The sequence below is a fragment of the Arachis hypogaea genome, chromosome 20 (genome assembly GCF_003086295.3).
Source record: "Arachis hypogaea cultivar Tifrunner chromosome 20, arahy.Tifrunner.gnm2.J5K5, whole genome shotgun sequence".
NCBI lineage: Eukaryota > Viridiplantae > Streptophyta > Magnoliopsida > Fabales > Fabaceae > Arachis > Arachis hypogaea.
Genome location: NC_092055.1, coordinates 44760791 through 44777275, shown reverse-complemented (window position 1 = coordinate 44777275; position 16485 = coordinate 44760791).

Here is a 16485-nt window from a genome sequence, read left to right as displayed (position 1 = left end):
AAGAAGAAGAAGAAGAAGAAGAAGAAGAAGAAGAAGAAGAAGAAGAAGAAGAATTGGTTGAAGACTTAGGAGACGCTGAACCTCCATGGGAATCAAGAATTGTGGACAATTCCATCAAGAAATTTGAAATTGATGCTAAGGAGGATAGTGCACAACCCCCAAAGCATGTATCTTATGAAGAACTGGACGAAACAAATTGATAAACCCATATTTCATGAGTTATTTTGTGCTTAATTTGAATGATTTATTCAATTCTTCACCCACTTATTCATATTAATTGCATGGTTTTACTTTCCCTTCCTCATTATGTGATGTATGTGAAAAACATGTTTCCTAAGCTTTAAAATTAATTATTTTAATTACCTTTACTTCCATTCGATGCCGTTATTAGTGTGTTGAGTAGTTTCAGATTTTCTAAGGCAGAATGACTTAAAGGATGGAAAAGAAAACGTACAAAAATGGAAGGAAAGTGCGAAACGGAGTTTTGGAGAAACTGGCATCCACGCGATCGCATGGACGACGCGATCGCGTGCCAGGAGCGAAGAAGCAGCGACGTGGCCGCATGACTGACACGGCCGCGCGACTTGAGCATAGCGCATTCGATGCAGACGCGTGACCGACGCAACCGCGCCACAAGGAAAACTCCAGATAACGCGACTGCGTGACCCACGCGGACGCGTGACAGAGGCCACATATCAGAATTTACAGAATATGCCCCCAGCGATTTCTGAAGCCCTTTTGGCTCAGATCCAGGTGCAGAACACATAGACTAGAGGCTATAAAGTGGGGGAATGCATCCATTCAAAGAGAGCTCGCATTTTTACTACTTTCCATGATTTAGATTTAGTTTGAGAGAGGTTCTCTCCTCTCTCTCTCTTAGGATTTAGGACTTCTCTTAGTTTGTAAGAGTGACTCTCGATCCAGGTTTTATGTTTCTTTGTTTTAAGCTTCCCTTTTCACTTTTATTTGTTTATTCCAGCACTTGAGTTGATTATTTACTTTTATAATGAATTATTCCATGTTACAGATTGTTATTTGAATTAATGATATTTTAGGTATTTCAGTTATTGATTGTTTTCTCTTTAATTTGTGTTACCATTGTTTCCAATCTGAAGATATTCTATTCCAGCAATTTTACTTTTTCCCCTTTTGGTCTTGGTTAAGAAATTAGTAACTCAACATTATCAACTCAACATAACTGATAATCGCTATCTTGCTGATTGAACTGAACTTCAATAATCCCCACTTTTTCTTAGGAAATAAATAGGATTCGAAGGTCAAACTAATTAGTCCTTTGACTTTCCTTTGCTTTGGTAAAGGTTAACTAAGTGGAATTTAGATTCAACTTTCATTATTGTTGAGAGAGATAACCAAGTTGGACTTCCAATTTCTTTTACCTTGCCAGAAGTTTGCTTTATAGTATTTATTTATTCTAATTGCCATCTACTTTACTTGTCATTTAAATCACTTGCTTTTCACCTTCTACACCCCTATTACAACCTTTATAGCCAATAATAAGAACATACTTCCTTGCAGTTCCTTGAGAAGATGACCCGAGGTTTGAATACTCGGTTAACAATTTTTAAAGGGGTTTGTTACTTGTGACACCCAAAACGTTTGTAAGAAAGGTTGATTGCTTGGTTTAGTAACTATACTTACAACGAGAGTTTTCTATAACTTCTAAACCATCAATCTTCAGTTCTTCAAAATGGCGCCGTTGCCGGGGAACTGCTAACGTGTGCCTTATTATTGGTTATTGTAAATATTTTTCTTTTGCTTGTTTATTTATTTTCATTTTTATTTTTTTTCCTTTTTAATTTTATCTGCTACCATGAACTCTCACCCCTCTCGCTTTGAGTTTGGTTCTAACTTTGTTGAAGGAAATAGAAGTTACAGCAGGAATATGCATCAAGGTCAGACCAATCAAGGATGGATGGAGCCAAGAGGATCTAATCAACCCTTTAGGCAGCAACACCCTCCGAGATATCCTGAACAAAGACCATTCCACTGTGCATACCCAGCTGAAAGATATGGTGGACAACCTTGTAACTACCAACAAGCTCCACCCCATGCATATAAACCATCCTTTCAACATAACCTCAAACCACCACACTCACAAGCTTCTCTTCACCATTCGCCACCATATGATCCTTCCTTACCCTAGTACCAATCCAATCACTCCCAATCACCACCACTTTCCTATGTATCATGCCCAAGTCCGGCAACCCGAGAAGCAGAGGTTCGCCTAAAGGAAACAGTAAATAAACTTCAAACAACCATTCAACAACTGGAGCAAACAATATTTCAATGGGTTTCTAGGCGCTCAAATACACAAGGATCAGCCACAGCCCCATGTGAACAGTCTAACAAAGAGCGTAGCATGAAGGAGATACCAGAAACTCCAGTGGACAAGACAGAGAATGAATTCGTACTAGAACAGGTAGAAGAAGCTGTCATTGTTCAAGAAGAAGAGTTGGTTGAAGATCTAGGAGATGCTGAACCTCCATGGGAATCCAGAACTGAGGAGAACTCCGTCAAGGACACTGCAGTTGATGCTAAGGAGGATATTGTACAATCTCCAAGGCAAGTTGTTTATGAAGAATCAGACGGAATAACCCAAGACACAAATTCCCTTGATGATGATAGTCACAAGTCAAATTCTCTTAGTAATGAACTGGCATCCGCAAGTGAATTCTCTGAGGTCGAAGAATCTTCTCCAAGTGAATATGAAGATGATGCGGAGGTAGATTTCTCTCAACCTCCAATCTATGACTCAAGTGATGAGGAAGACATAGAAGACTTTGACCAGGACACAGATACAATTGTAGAGCCTTGCAAGGAAGTGGAGGAATTCACAGAAGAGCACAAGGGAGTAGAACTTACAGAACCACCAGAAACACCTACCCCAAGGCCATTACCACCTAATACAAGCTTCAAGTGGGTACGATCCTTAACCTATAACTTTACTTATTCACTTGAATATGGTTTGCTTGAAACAGATGGCCAGCTTAGAGCTCTTTACGGCTTTAAGAGTAAGAGGGAAATGGCTCATACTCAGAGTTGGTGCACAAGGTTCAATAAAGTTTCATGCTTCACCTCGAAGTACACGGATTGGTATCATGCTCAATTGCATGGATCACAGAGAACGTTTGGTCACCATGGTGAGATTCTACCTTTTAAACCGCCCGGATGGAAACATATAGATCAAGATGGAGGCAGATTTAATAGCAAAGCTTGGGATCCTGGAATCTATTCTGACATTCGTCACCCCGGGAGGCAATTGGCATTCCAAGCACTGGTGGAGATTTTTGGACGAATTTAAACATAAGCCGCCATAGCAGGAAGCTCCTCCAATGTCCAACTTAAGGACTTTAACTAAAAGTGCTAGGTGGGAGACAACCCACCATGGTATGGTCGTTTCTTTTTCAATTTTTATTCCGTTTTGCTTGTTTTCAAGTTTTATTTCAAAATATTGAACCTGGAACTTTGCATCGCATTCATATTAATCATTGCATTCTGCATACTGCATAAAAAAAACCACGCGACGCGACCGCATCAGCGACGCGTCCGCGTCGCAAGGAGAGGGGAGGAAATAAAAATGAACAGAGAGTCACGCTGGAGCGTGGCTGGAGGCGTGCCCGTGGCACAAATCGTCCCACGCGACCGCATCGCTGACGCGTCTGCGTCGAGTGGGAATACTGACCTCCCACGCGACCGCGTGCCCCACGCGGCCGCGTGACCAGGATTTCGACGTAATAATGGTGCACAGCCGAAAGTTGTGCTAGAATGGTGCTGGACTGGCGCTGGACGCGCAGTCCATCACACGCGACCGCGTGCCCCACGCGGCTGCGTCACATCCTACTAAGTGCCCACTCACGCGATCGCGTGCCCCACGTGATCGCGTCACCCAATATTTGGCAATTAATGATTTTTGAACAGAGAGTTGTGGGGAAGCAAGGCTGTCCTCGCGCCAGTAGCATAAAACGGGTCACGCGACCGCGTGACCGACGCGACCGCATCAATCAGTTTAAGCGCAAGCCGCGCGACCGCGTCGCTTGCGCCGCACAGCTTATCCTTATTTGCCAAATATCTTATCTTTTCTCCCCCAATCCTAATTTTCCTCCTTCCTTTCTTACTTATTTCTTCTTCCCTTCTTTCCCTTCTCATTCTTCTTCTCTTTTATTTTATTTTATTTAAATACTTTCACCCATTGCATTTTAATTGTGTGCATATTTTTCTTTTCTTTTCTAAAATTATTATTTTTCCATTGGTGTCACTTGTTCATATTCAACTGTTGTGTCTTTTCTGGTATTATTTGGTGCTTAGTGACTTGTTTACACTGTCGGGTAATATTATTTAAATCAATGCTAATCTTTTATGATATTTGTATTCCTTTTTGCATTGACATGAGCTTATACTGCCTTTCATTACCCACATTCTCCTCCCCTATGTTTCAAATCTTGCACCACTGGTTTGCCATGGCTTCTATTGTTTTCTCACTTACATGTTGAAGCTTCCATGTGAATGAGACCCTTATCATTTGGCATTAACCCACCCATACTTCTTTTATTTTCTTATCTCTATTTCCGGGTTACTCTTCTTCCCTTTTCTCTTTCAGGATGGCCACCCGGAAGGGAACCGGAAGACGTTTACATGGGGAGACAAACAAGTCCATCAGCACAATCCTTAAAGAAAAGCATCAGTTGGAACAGCCCGTCCACCTGCACATCTCAGCATGCACCGAGGATGGTGCAATATTTAAGTGTGGGGAGGTCGATACCGACTTCCATGGGTTAGTCACTTCATATTTTAGCACCAATGTTTAATTTTCTTTGTTAAATTAGTTGTTGCATTTGCATATTTGTTTGATTTTATGCATCTAGTTACTACTTGGTTAAAGTAATAAAATTCTTCTAAAGACCCTATTTTTGAAAATTTTCACTAATTTAAATTGAAAAAATTTATGTTAAAACTTGTTTAAAGTTGTATTTGGAACATGGTTTTTGAGCCAAAGAACACACAACCTGTGAGATTTTGAGCTTATTTACATGGTTACATTATTTAACCATAAATATTTTATTCTTGTGTGTTTACTTCTCTATAATTGTGATCTTTACTTTGTTTCAGTCTATATGTCCAATATTTAGTGTATTTACATGCTTGCATATGATTGAGGCCATTATTTGATTTTAGCTCACTTATCCCAAATAAGCCTACCCTTTAAATCACCCTTGTCAGCCACCTTGAGCTTTGAAATCCCCATTTGTTCTATATCTTATCACATCACTAGCCTTAAGCGGAAAACAAATTAATTATCCCAATTGAATCTTTGGTTAGCTTAAGATAGTATGTTAATTAAGTGTGGGGAAACTGTGGGAACATGGGTTAATAAAGGAAAAGTATAATGTTTCTAATTTATTTGAATATCAGGAATTTGGGAACCTACTCATGAAAAACCAAAATAGAAAAATAATAGAAAATCCATGTACATTGATAAGTTATGTTTGTTTCTCTACTAAAAAAAAAAGAGAGAAAAAAAAAGAGAAAAATCCAAAAATACTCAATAAATAAGTAAATAAGGGGACAAAACTACCCCAATATTAAGTTTAATAAAAGATCAATGCACATGTGATAAAAATTAAAGAAAATTTGGTACATGAGTATGGGAATTATACAAAAGTGAGAATTATGGGTAGCTAGGCATGAATTTAAAAGTATATAGAGTATATGTATATTAGGTGAGAGCTTAGGTTAATTAAAGATTCAATTTATAAAGCTCACTTAGCCATATATATACCTTTACCCTTACCTTAGCCCCATTACAACCTTGAAAAGACCTTATGATGTTTGTATTGGTATGCTAAATATTTGTTGATTGGTTAGATGAAGAACAAAGTTTAGAAAGCATGATTAGAGAAGAGTAGAATGAATTACCCTATACACTTGAGAGATTAGAGTGCATACACACTTCCTGTAAGGGTTCAGCGCTTAATTCTATGTTCCCTGCTTTCATGAGCTATCTTCTTACAAGTTTACTCGTCTTAACTTTATATGATTTGAATTAGTGAAATCTGATTTATGTTTGTCTTGGAGAACTTATTTATTTTTAACCAAGTAGGTAGAAACATTTTTTTCATGTAGTCACATTCATATAGATAGGTTGCATTGCATAACATTCCACCACTTTAACCTTACCTTATTCTTTACCTTGGATTTAGCATGAGGACACGCTATTGTTTAAGTGTGGGGAGGTTGATAAACCCATATTTCATGAGTTATTTTGTGCTTAATTTGAGTGATTTATTCAATCCTTCACCCACTTATTCATATTAATTGCATGGTTTTACTTTCCCTTCCTCATTATGTGATGTATGTGAAAAATATGTTTTCTAAGCTTTAAAATTAATTATTTTAATTACCTTTACTTCCATTCGATGCCGTGATTAGTGTGTTGAGTAGTTTCAGATTTTCTAAGGCAGAATGACTTAAAGGATGGAAAAGGAAACGTACAAAAATGGAAGGAAAGTGCGAAATGGAGTTTTGGAGAAACTGGCATCCACGCGATCGCATGGACGACGCGATCGCGTGCCAGGAGCGAAGAAGCAGCGACGCGGCCGCATGACTGACACAGCCACGCGACTTGAGCATAGCGCATTCGATGCGGACGCGTGACCGACGCGATCGCGCCACAAGGAAAACTCCAGATGACGCGACCGCGTGACCCACGCGGACGCGTGACAGAGGCCACGTATCAGAATTTACAGAATACGCCCCCAGCGATTTCTGAAGCCCTTTTGGCCCAGATCCAGGTGCAGAACACACAGACTAGAGGCTATAAAGTGGGGGAATGCATCCATTCAAAGAGAGCTCGCATTTTTACTACTTTCCATGATTTAGATTTAGTTTGAGAGAGGTTCTCTCCTCTCTCTCTCTTAGGATTTAGGACTTCTCTTAGTTTGTAAGAGTGACTCTCGATCCAAGTTTTATGTTTCTTTGTTTTAAGCTTCCCTTTTCACTTTTATTTGTTTATTCCAGCACTTGAGTTGATTATTTACTTTTATAATGAATTATTCCATGTTACAAATTGTTATTTGAATTAATGATATTTTAGGTATTTCAGTTATTGATTGCTTTCTCTTTAATTTTTGTTACCATTGTTTCCAATCTGAAGATATTCTATTCCAGCAATTTTACTTTTTCCCCTTTTGGTCTTGGTTAAGAAATCAGTAACTCAACATTATCAACTCAACATAACTGATAATCGCTATCTTGCTGATTGAACTGAACTTCAATAATCCCAACTTTTTCTTAGGAAATAAATAGGATTCGAAGGTCAAACTAATTAGTCCATTGACTTTCCTTTGCTTTGGTAAAGGTTAACTAAGTGGAATTTAGATTCAACTTTCATTATTGTTAAGAGAGATAACCAAGTTGGACTTCCAATTTCTTTTACCTTGCCAGAAGTTTGCTTTGTAGTATTTATTTATTCTAATTGCCATCTACTTTACTTGTCATTTAAATCACTTGCTTCTCACCTTCTACACCCCGATTACAACCTTTATAGCCAATAATAAGAACATACTTCCTTGCAGTTCCTTGAGAAGACGACCCGAGGTTTGAATACTCAGTTAACAATTTTTAAAGGGATTTGTTACTTGTGACACCCAAAACGTTTGTAAGAAAGGTTGATTGCTTGGTTTAGTAACTATACTTACAACGAGAGTTTTCTATAACTTCTAAACCATCAATCTTCAGTTCTTCACAAATCAAGAAGCTAGTTTCCTTGGTAATGATGATCATGAATCAAGTTCTTCTAATGATTACCTTGCAGTCACAATTGAACTCTTTGAGATAGAAGATTCTTCTCCAAGTGAATATGAAGATGATATGGAGGTCGAATTTTCTCAACCTCCAACTTATGACCTGAGTGATGAAGAAGAAATTGAAGACTTTGATCAAGACATGGTTGCAATTGAAGAGATTAGTCAGGAATTGGAAGAATTCACAGAGGAGTACAAGAAAGTGGAGCTTGAAGAACCACTGGAAACACCTCTCCCACGGCCATTACCACCTAATACAAAGTTTAAGTGGATAAAATCCTTAGCCTTTTGATGAACTGAAGATTGATGGTTTAGAATTTACAATAAATTATCGTTGCAAGTATAGTTTCTAAACCAAGCAATAATCATTTCATACAAAAAACTTGTTTGTCACGTAAGTAAACCCAATAAAAATAAATAACCGAAGTATTTAAACCTCGGGTCGTCTCTCAAGGAATTGCAGGGCAATATGATTTATTATTGGTTATGGAAAATTGTATGTTTTTGGGTTTTTGTGATAATGAACAAGTAATTTAAATGACGAGGAAAATAAATTAATAATAATAAAATCTCTTGGCAAGGTATAAGAATTGGAATTCCTATCCTAGTTATCCTTATCAGGTGTGATAAGAATTGGGTTTTAATCCCACTTAGTTAACCTTTACTAAAGCAAAGGAAAGTCAAGTGGACTAATTAATTTGATCCTCAGGTCCTAGTCAACTCCTATGGAATGACCAGTTTTGGAGCGATTCAAACCAATTAGCAAATCCAATTTCAACCAATAGCTGAGTTTGATAACTCAAGTATTACCAATCACTTAACTAAAACCAAAAGGAAAAATAAATCTAAATTAAATTGAAAGCATCATAAATGGAATAAGATAATCATTAATCTGAAATACCTCAAATAATATTAAATAAAATATTCAAATCTTGACATAAAAAGGTTCGTAAGCTAAATTGGAACATTAACAAGTAAAAGCATTGGAATAAATAAAAATAGAAGAGAAACATTAATTAAGGGAAATATTGAACCTGGTATTGAGGTGATAGAAATAAAAGGAATCCTAATCCTAAAACTTAAGAGAGAGGAGAGAACCTCTCTCTAAAACTACATCTAATCCTAAAATTATGTATTATGAATGTATATTGAGTTGTTGTTTGATTCCCCCATTTTCTGGCTTATATTTTGTGTTTCTGAATTTGGAATTGGACCAAAAAAGGGTCCAGAAATCGCTGGGGGCATTTTCTGCAGATTCTTGTACGTGGCGTCTGTCACGCGTTTGCGTGGGTCATGCGTTCGCGTGGGTTCACGCGTTCGTGTCATCTGGGAGTTTTCCTTGTCACGCGTACACGTCAGTCACGCGTACGCGTCATTTGCGTTCTGCTCAAGGCACGCGTCCACGTCAGTCATGCGTTTGCGTCGATGCCATTTCGCGCTAGGCACCCGTTCGTGTTGTCCATGCGTTCGTGTCGCTGCCTTTTCTTCAAAACTCCATTTTTGTGCTTTCCTTCCATTTTTGTATGTTTCCTTTTTGTCCTTTAAGCCATTCCTGCCCTATGAGATCTGAAAATACTTAACAAACAAATCACGACATCGAATGGTAATAAGGGATAATTAAAATTAATAATTTTAAAGCTTAGAAAACATGTTTTTCACATATATCATAAAATAAGGAAGGAATAGTAAAATCATGCAATTTACATGAATAAGTGGGTGAAGGATTGAATAAATCATTTAAATTGAGCACAAAATACATCATAAAATATGGGTTTATCACCTTTATCTTTACCTTCCCACTTGATTATGGTTTGCTTGAAACAGATGGCCAGCTTAGAGCTCTTTGCGGCTTTAAGAGTAAGAGGGAGATGGTTGGTAACAATAGTTGGCAAGTAAGGTTCAATAAGGTTCCACGCTCCAATTGGAAGTGCAAGGATTGGTATAGAACTCGATTGGATGGATTTCGGAAGAAGTTTGGGTATCTCAGTAGAAATTCAGGTTGTGTACCGCCCGGTTGGAACAATGTAGATAAAAGTGAAAGCGGTTACAAAAGCAAGGTTTGGGATCCTGGGATTCATTCTGACAATCAAGACCCGTGGAGCCTGAAAACCTGCTTTGATTTGCTCAAAGGCTTTACATGCCTAGTCTGGGACCCCGGAGGATATTGGAATTGCAAACGTTGGAGGAGATTTTTGGATGAGTTCAAGCATAAGCCGCCATGACAAGAAGCTCATCAAACGTCCAACTTAAGGACTTCAACTAAAAGTGCTAGGTGGGAGACAACCCACCACGGTATAATCGTTCCTTTTTCAACTTTAATTTTATTTCGTTCTGTTTGTTTTTAGTTTCATTTTATTTTATTTTATATTATTTTCCCTAGGATCATTCATGACATCTGCATCTTGCATATTACATATTGCATAAAAAAAATGCACTCCACGCGTGCGCATGAGCCACGCGTGGGCGTTGACTCAAAATCGACGTCACAATCCAATGCCCAGAAAGTTGGGCTGGAATCGTGCGGCTGGTATGCGTTAGGCACAATTTGGGCCACGCGTTCGCGTCAGTGATGCAAACGCGTCACTTTCACTTCACACACACCACGCGAAAGTGTGAGCGACGCGTGAAAATTATTGCCCCCTCAATGGAAACAGAGAGTTGCGCCAAAACGATGCTGGAATTGTGCGTTTAGCACAAATTCTGAGCGACGCGTATGCGTGTCCCATGCGTACGTGTCACTTTCATTATCCCTCACTCATGCGATCGCGTCAATGACGTGTCCGCGTCGTTGCTTCTCCGCCCCAACCACGCGTTCGCCTGGATTTGAATCCACTTACCCCCTTCGACGCGGAACCCTAACCCCCTCGCGTCAAAATTTTCCCCCCTCCCCTCCTTCACAGCCTCCACTCTCTCTTCCCTCTGCAACCACTGCCGCCGACCAGCCACCACCTCACCCCGCCTCGCCGCGACCCAGCCACCGCGCCGCCCTCGCGGAACCACCCCCTCCCTTTTCTTCTTCTCTTCCTCTTCTTCCCTTTCCACCCTTCTCCCTCCACTGCCCCTCCAACCAATCACCTCGCCACCACCGCGTCGCCTCACCCAGAACCGCCGGCCACCACGACCCCCACAACCCTCACCCTCCTCACCCCCTTCTTCTCTTCTCCCCTCCATAACCCTCTTTCTCCCTCAACCACCGAACCGCCGCCCTGCCCCCACCAAGGACCGTCGCCGTGCCACCTCCTAGCGCCGCCGCGTCGCCACCACCACTACCACACCACCACCATCTCTCTGCCTCCAATTTCTGTTCCTCTGCCCACCAGGTTCCACCAAACACCGATTTCTTTCCCATTTTTTTAGTTAATTCCATATTTTTCAAATTCTGTTCAAATTAGGATAGTTAGAAATGCATGATCGTAGTGGATTTTAGGTGGTTAGGTAGCTAGGATGTGGTTAGTGGATGTAGGCCTGATAATTGCACCGTTCTTGCTGCTTGTTGTATCTGTTTTGTAATTTTTTCTGCTGTGATGATGATGTTGTTCATATGCTTTACTGTTCAAAGCTGTTGTTACACTATTCAACCGTAATTGCATTCCTTATTGCAGATTGAGTTTGTTTATCCATGTGACTTGCTATTTGTTACTCTTTTCTGCACTACTTTATTATCATATGAACTGTTTCTGCTGCTATTTATTACCCGGGAACGTCCAATTTATAGGCAGAATGCTGCCCGATTTTTTCACTAAACTCCCATTCATAAATTGATTTTGGCACTTTCAAGTTTTGCACTAATTAGTTTCAACCGAACCAATTCATGAATGCACGGGCTAGCTTTCTTATTCTTTCTGATTCCCTTATTAATTAAATCGCATTATTGATGATTTCACTTTCATTTTGCAATTCTTTTATATGAATTATCATCAATAATCTGCAATATCTACTTGAATGTGAGTTACTTGCTATTCAAGTTCGTACAATTTTGGTTAATTAGGAACCACAACACCATGCCACTTACCTTGACTTCACTTTTTAACTCTTAACTGCATTCACTTTCTAAATTTTCTATTAGTTTTCAACTAACCACTTTAAAACCATTTCAAGGCATGATTACTGTTGTTCCCGATTAACAAGAATTCCGCATATCATAGATTTTGGATTGTGATTTTTCTCCTCTGATTTTCACCTTGTATACATTCCAAATTCTTACATCTATCTAACTCACTTCATGCTCATTGCTCTTTTGCCCTCTATGCTTATATCATTCAAATCCTATTTGCTTACCTGTTTTCCTGCTTTAGTTTAATAAACTATATCTTGTAACTTCTATTTTTTAGGATGTCAGACCCCAAAAGCAAAGGAAAGGGCAAGGCAACCACTGGCAAAAGGAAAAGAGGCGAATCCTCTACCTCTATTTTGGATATTCTCCATGATGATTCCTGGCGGAAAAAGAATTTTACCCCGCAGGAAAAGGCTGATAAGTTGGTGCCTGCCACAGACCCCGTCAAGTTTGCCAACAGATACTGTGATCTCAAGTATCCGGTCTTTGCAACTTCAAGGAACCTATACCTGGAAAAGACCCTTAAAATTCCAGAAGAACTCAAACAATACACCTCAGAACAAATTAAACAGAGAGGCTGGTTCTTCTTGGAGAGGAACTTGACTGAGATCAATGCATCCTGGGTTAGAGAATTCTACTGTAACTATTTCAAAACAACCCTGGATGCAGTACAGCTCCGAGGCAAGCAGATTCTGGTTACTGAGGAAGCAAGATATCCTACAGCTCCTACCTAAATCAGATAAACCAGATGGTTACCAGCAGGCTGAAGAGGATATGAGATTTATAAGGTTTGACTGGGATACAGTGAAGCGGACTATAGCTCTTGATCCTACTGTCCCATGGGTCATGAGCAAGTCCACAGTGGCCCCAAAAGGAATTAAGCTTATCTATCTGAATGATGAGGCTCGGCTATGGCAGCAGATTCTGAGTAACTGTGTGATGCCAAGCACTCATGAGACTAAGGTGCCAGCTGCCATGATTACCCGCTTTATCCGATACTACATGTCCAGGGTCCATGTCCGAGGCACTCTGCCCCTTCCATATTTGATTACTCAGATGGGACGCTGAGCTGAGGTGCCCTGGGAGATTGCTGATGAGAAGCCACCTGCCGCCGAATGCAAGAAAATTATCCTACACAGCAAGAAGTTCCAGGCTTTGGGCTACAGACCTCCCTTTCTCACTGCCTCCGCTGAGGCAGCCACATCTTCTGCTGCCCCTTCAGCACCTGCTGTCCAAGCCACCCCTACAGGACCATTACCTGCTCCCGAACCCATTTACCACCTGGTGCGCCGACTCTTCGAGCTCCTGGATCGGATGGAGCGCCGCGACAAGCGGCGATATGAGCATCTGAAGCTAATGATCTGGTCCGGCAACCCTGACATCCCCTCTGAACCTGACACACCATCAGAGCCATCTGAGGCGGAGGCGGATGATCATGCGGCAGAGGCACGTAAGGAGCATCAGCAGGCAGAGTCCCAGCATGAGGAGCCTCTGCAGACACAGCCATCAGACCCACAGGCACCGATCCAGGCAGAGCCTCAGGCACTATCCCAACCAAAGCCCACAGAGACACCAGCAGTACATCCTTCCAGAGATGCCACTTCCTCACACCCAGCTTGATTGAGCATCGAGGACGATACTATTATTTAAGTGTGGGGAGATCGCCATCTCTGGTGAACTTTATTTTTGGTGAACCACTTTCAGACTCTCTTTATCCTATTTTTATTTCTTTTTCTGTATTTTATTTTATCTTATTTGCCTTTCAGTACTTATATATTTTCTTGTGCTGTATTTCTGTTTATTTCTACTTTATTTCTGCATTTTGTACTTTGGTTTGTATACATCTTAGATATTTAGTTTAATTTGCACTTTTAGCTTATTAGTTGTGATATAGAAAATATGGATTAATTAGTTTAGTTTACCCTTTTAGCATATAATAATTTGGTTTAATTGGAAATAAAAGGAGTAAACTAGAAATTTTAGTTTTTCAGAATCACAACAATCCACACACTATATATATATATAGCAATAATTGTTGGTTAATTGACAACAATTTTTAAGGAAAACACTAAATTTTATAAGAGCCATTCTAAGATTAACATTGAGTTGAATAAAAACTCTTGATCTCTACTTGCATGATATACATAACTGATATATGGTTTTTTGAGCCAAAGAACACACAACCCGTGAGTTTTTGAGCTTAATTGCATGGTTACATTTAACCATAATTTTCATTCTTGTATGTTTCGCCCTTCTTTTCTATGCTTGCAATCTTTACTTTGTTTCAGTCTATATGTCCAATATAGAATGTATTTACATACTTGCATGTGATTGAAGCTATTACTTGTTTTTGCTCACTTATCCCAAATAAAGCCTACCCTTTTATGTCACCCTTGTCAGCCCCCTTGAGCCTTTTTAATCCCCTTCTGTTTGATAACTGCATCACTAGCCATAAGCAGAAAAATAAATTAAAAATTCCAAATTGAATCTTTAGTTAGCTTAAGATAGAGATTATGTATCAACTAAGTGTGGAAAAAATTATGGGAACTTGGGTTGATAGAAAAGGTATTAACTCTATAAATCATTTGAAATTTGGAAGCATACTCATGCGAAACTAAAATAATTAAAATACCATGTGCATTAAAAATGTTGTGTTTATGTTTCAAAAAAAAAATCCTTTTTAATTAAATAAATAAATAAGGAGACAAAATTACCCCAATAATGAGTTTAGTAAAGAAATCAATTCACATGGAGGTAAAATCAAAATTAAATTGGTACATGAGTATGTGACACAAAAGTGGGAAAATTGGGAAGCTAGGCAAAATTTTAAAATTGTATAGAGTGTGTATATGTTAGGTGAGATTTTAGACTAATCAAGGATTCAATTTATAGCTCACTTAGCCTTATATATATATATATATATATATATATATACCCTCACCCTTACCTTAGCCCCATTACAACCCTGAAAAAGACCTCATGATGTTTGTATGTATACATTAGATATTTGTTGATTGGTTAGATGAAGAACAAAGTTTTAGAAAGCATGACTAGAAGAAGAATAGAGTGATTAACCCCAAACACTGAGTGACTAGAGAGTAAACACAAATCCAGTGAGGGTTCAATAGCTCATTTCCATATATCCATGCTTAATTATTAAATTGTCTTGCAAGTTTGTGAATTCCTTTAACTCAACTCAATCGTGAATGTGTTTTAATATGATTTGGCCTTGGTTGTACATATACGATTCCTTGAAAATATGAATCAATTTAACCACATGTAAGCTCTATATATATAGGTGGATAATAATTAGGATTGCATGATTCATTTAGGTAGCTTGCATTTAGAATAGATTGCGTTGCATAAGATTCCACCATTCTGCCTTCACTCTTTTCTTTTGGATTTAGCATGAGGACATGCTAATGTTTAAGTGTGGGGAGGTTGATAAAACCCTATTTTATGACTCATCTTGTGCTCAATTGAGTGTTTTTATCAATTCTTCACCCACTTATTCATATGAATTGCATGGTTTTACAACTCCTTCCTTATTATGTGATATATGTGAAAACATGTTTTCTATGCCTTAAAAATATTAATTTTAATTATCCTTTATTACCATTCGATGCCATGATCTGTGTGTTAAGTAATTTCAGGCTTTATAGCGCAGGAATGACTTAGAGGACAGAAAGGAAACACGCAAAAATGGAAGGAACGCACAAAATGGAGTTTTGAAGAAACTGGCAGCGACGCGCACGCATGGATGACGCGGACGCGTGCGTAGCGCAAAATGCAAGCGACGCATACGCGTGACTGACGCGTATGTGTGACAAGGAAAAAAACTCCAAATGACGCGAACGCGTGACCCACGTGAACACGTGACGGACGCCACGTGCAGTAAATTGCAGAAGTCGCCTCCAGCGATTTCTGGACCCTTTTCGGCCCAAATCCAAGCCCAGAGACACAGAATAGAAGCCAGTGAATGGGGGAATCAATAACGACAAGAGACAACTTTCATAATTCACAATTTTAGGTTTTAGATGTAGTTTTCTAGAGAGAGAGGCTCTCTCCTCTCTCTTAGGATTTAGGATTTAGGATTTAGGTTTTTAGGATTAGGATTCCTCTCAGTTTATGGTTATTTCTTCATTCCAGGTTCAATGTTCCTTTAATTTATGTTTCTCTTCTACTTTTATTTACTCTAATGCTTTTACTTGTTAATTACTTATGTTGCCAAATTGGCTTATGAATTTTTCATGTTAGATTTGAATATTCTATTTAATATAATTTGAGGTATTACAGATTTACGATTGTTTTATTCTATTTATGATGCTTTCAGTTTAATTTAGATTTTTCTCCTTTTTGGTTTTGGTTAAGTAATTGGTAACACTTGAGTTATCAAACTCAACGGTCGAGTGAGAGTTGGAAATTGCTGATTGACTTGGATCCCTCTAAAGCTAGTTTTTCCATAGGAGTTGACTAGGACTTGAGGAATCAAGTTAATTAGTCCACTTGACTTTCCTTTATTTAGTAAGGGTTAACTAAGTGGGAGCAATAACAATTCTCATCACACCTGATAAGGATAACTAGGATAGGATTTCTAGTTCTCATACCTTG